Source organism: Salmo trutta, chromosome 6, assembly GCF_901001165.1.
Source record: "Salmo trutta chromosome 6, fSalTru1.1, whole genome shotgun sequence".
NCBI classification, from domain to species: domain Eukaryota; kingdom Metazoa; phylum Chordata; class Actinopteri; order Salmoniformes; family Salmonidae; genus Salmo; species Salmo trutta.
Genome location: NC_042962.1, coordinates 36,990,411 through 36,994,124, shown reverse-complemented (window position 1 = coordinate 36,994,124; position 3,714 = coordinate 36,990,411). Strand labels below are relative to the sequence as shown.

The window sequence follows — 3,714 nt, the reverse complement described above, 5'->3', positions numbered from 1 at the left end:
GGCCACTTACAAAACCTGGTGGAAAACATCAGGAATGGTTACAGAAGGTGGAGGCACTGGCCGACACAAGTCGCGCTTCAGAGAAATGGATGACACTTGAATCAGGTTGGTCACATTTGATGTGGCCCAATGGTCAAAATAGTATCTGTCCTGGAATTCACCTAACCACCATTGATAATGTAGTCAGTGTTGTGTGTATATATGTGTTTTTTATGTTGTAAGAAGGTGCCCCTTTCCACTGTGCCAATGGACTCCTCCTGGGCCTGAGTGAGTAATGCTAACGAGTCAGTGCCATGCTGGCACGTGTCCCCTGGGAATTAGTTGTGAATCAAGATCATTCATTGGCTATGTTCAACTGTGTATTTACTGTTGGCATCCATGACTGAATGGTGACAGTCTTTCTCGCTCTCCCTCCCTCTGTGACATAGGAGCTGGGTCGGATATAGGAGCTAAAGTCAGGCTCCTTCATGACCAGTATCTGTGACAAGAGGGACCTGGAGCTGATCTACACTGCCATGCCCATCAGGCATGGCAAACACCTTCAGAAGGGACAAAAAGTGATTACTAATTAGACAGTGCATCACAAGTGTTTAGTAATAGCATCCTTTCAATACATGTGTCACTCATCAACTCTTCCTAATTTTTTTATAGATGGAGGACAGAAAATACGCTTTTGAAATGGAGTCCTCTGAATGAAAGACAGGTTGATACTGATATCTGAATTGGGACAGACCTTGCACTCAGCATTAAAATTATACAAGACATATTTTATATTACCTTTTGTTATCATTAAATCAAATGGTACTATCAATGGGGGGGGGCTGTGTATTCTTCAAACATGTCAGGGAACTCCTGTCCTATATTCGACATCATGCAGGAAGGTACAATATTTGCATGTTGTTATATTAACAGAACACGACTTCTACATTATTATGTGAAGTATGGTTTATTCTACAAGGAACTGTTACACTTGAAAGTTATCAAAACACTTTGTTTGATTATCTACATAAATTCAGCAATTGATTTTCTATTTGTCTAGTTTAAGGGGAGATGAGACAAAACTAGGACAGCTCAGCTGAGCTGACTCAAGACCAGGCATTCAATTCACAGTTTTTACCATTTCCATGGTAACATTACATGATGAAACTTTGAAACTAAGTTGCATGCTACTTTCATAGTAAGGTGTTGAAGAACAAGTGTCTTATGAAACACATTCCAGACACTGGCTCTTCCCATCTTGCTATCTTGCCATAACTGATTTGACAGAGAAATATCAGCTACATAGGCTATCCAGCTGCAGCTATACCCAAATTATGCTAGCTAGCTGCTGTCAGCTTGGCTAAACACAAGATCAGCACAGGATTATGCGTACACAAAAAACTGAATTAGCGGACCATTTAGAACAGATGGTGATTCAGTCAGGAGGGGAGAAGTCCTCAACTTCCAAACTTTGTTCTCTCCATAGCAAAGCTAGCTCAGTTTACCTCGCTGCACTCACTACTGCCCTTGTTTGTTATGACTGAATAGCAAATACACAGCCAAGAAACCCCCACATCAAACCACACCCCCAAGACAACTCTTGTTTGGCTTCAGTCATTGCCGCTAGCACCAAACGTTAAAACGAGGCTAAATCAGGAAGTTCAGTTGCTCTTTAAAATGTCCTCAACAGTTGATGTCAGGAATGCCTGGGTCCTGTTCATTAGGGCACACAAAGGAAAACATTTTAAAACAGTATACAACGTAAAATGAGTGTTTCATTTTGGACAAGTCCAGTTAGTCCCTCCCAGTTTCAGTCAGTTTTCTTCCTTTTGGTTCCTAATGAACATGACCATGTGTCTGTCTATACATAGATCGATAACAAACAGTGTCTGAAACTAAGTTTAAATCCAAGCGAAGGAGTAAAAAACAGGCAGGTACATTAGCAACAGGTATGTCTGACTGGCAGTAAGAGGTGCTTAACATTCATCTGCGTCATTAAGTATTTTTATTCTGAAGGTGTTTTTCTGCAATGACTCTGCAGCAGTAATTCACTGACTAAGAACAGTTGATGGAAGAACACTACAATAGAAACACTGTCTGGAAACAAACAAAGAAGGAAAATAAATAAGTATCTTGCACATCTCCCTGAGAAATAAGTCAAACCTGATATCTGAAGGTTTGTCAAGCCACAAATCACCCCATCTTTAACTTTTCTACTTCCCTCATTTGCCTGACTCACACTCTCACTCACATTCGCAGGAGGCAAAGCCACCCTTGAAGTTTTAGTTACGGGGGATGTTTTTAGAGTTCCATCAACCTCGTCTAATTCTAAAAGTTGTTTGTGATCACAGTGGCATACTGAAAGTGCTGTGAGTGCCTGTCTCATCATAAGGCATCTGTGGCAACCGAATTGAGCATAGGCAGGGAGGAGAAACAAGTGGGAGAGAGGAAGAGAGGGAGGAATGAGAGATGGAAGAGGAGAGAGGACCTAGAGGTTTAATTAGCCATCAGATGACTTTGAAACCTTCTGTGATCTCCAGTGAGAAGGAGATAATTGGTAGAGTGGCTCAGCACTGCTACAACTAGATAGCATGGATATATGGGAAAACATTACTGCTACTGCTAGACAACATGGATATTTGGGATCTAAGCCCTGCTACTGCTAGACAACGTGGACATATGGGAACACAGCACTGTTACAGAAAGACAACATGGAGATATGGGAACTGGAGAAGCTAGGTCTACTCTGAGAAGAGGAAGTGGAGAGAGGGATAGGGGGCATTGAGAAAAAGGAGAGAGGGGATAAAGAGAAAGGGGTGTAACATAGGAGTAAGAAGGAATGAGAGAGGGAGGAAGGCTGGAGTAGCTACTGTGCCTTGCAAAAGTATTCACCCCTTGGATTTTTCCTATTTTGTTTCATTACAACCTGTGATTTAAATTGATTTTTATTTGGATTTCATGTAATGGACATAGACAAAATAGTCCAAATTGGTGAAGTAAAAAAAAAAAATAGTTTAAAAAACTTCAAAATAAATAAATAATTGAAAAGTGGTGCGTGCATATGTATTCACCCCCTTCTGGTGTAACCAATTACCTTCAGAAGTCACATAATTAGTTAAATAAAGTCCACCTGTGTGCAATCTAAGTGTCACATGATCTGTCACATGATCTCAGTATATATACACCTGTTCTGAAAAGCCTCAGAGTCTGCAAGACCACTAAGCAAATGGCACCACCAAGCAAGCTGCACTATGAAGACCAAGGAGCACTCCAAACAGGTCAGGGACAAAGTTGTGGAGAAGTACAGATCAGGGTTGGGTTATAAAAAAATATCCAAAACACTGAACATCCCATGGAGCACCATTAAATCCATTATTAAAACATTTAAAGAATATGGCACCACAACAAACCTGCCAAGAGAGGGCTGCCCACCAAAACTCGCAGACCAGGCAAGGAGGGCATTAATCAGAGAGGCAACAAAGAGACCGAAGCTAACCCTGAAGGAGCTGCAAACCTCCACAGTGGAGATTGGAGTATCTGTAGGACCACTTTAAGCCGTACAGTCCACAGAGCTGGGCTTTCTGGAAGAGTTGCTAGAAAAAGCCATTGCTTAACCTCTCTAGGGGGCAGTATTTGCACGGCCGGATAAAAAACGTACCCGATTTAATATGGTTATTACTACTGCCCAGAAACTAGAATATGCATATAATTATTGGCTTTGGATAGAAAACACCC

At 41.4% G+C, this 3,714-nt stretch overlaps 1 long non-coding RNA gene across 1 annotated transcript; it reads left to right on the top strand.

Moving 5' to 3' along the window:
• The first annotated feature begins 492 nt into the window (after window positions 1-492).
• On the top strand, window positions 493-811 carry LOC115195886 (uncharacterized). Its single transcript, XR_003878768.1, has 2 exons — window positions 493-557; window positions 652-811. It is a non-coding gene; the product is annotated as an uncharacterized LOC115195886 (long non-coding RNA).
• The last annotated feature ends 2,903 nt before the right edge of the window (window positions 812-3,714 follow it).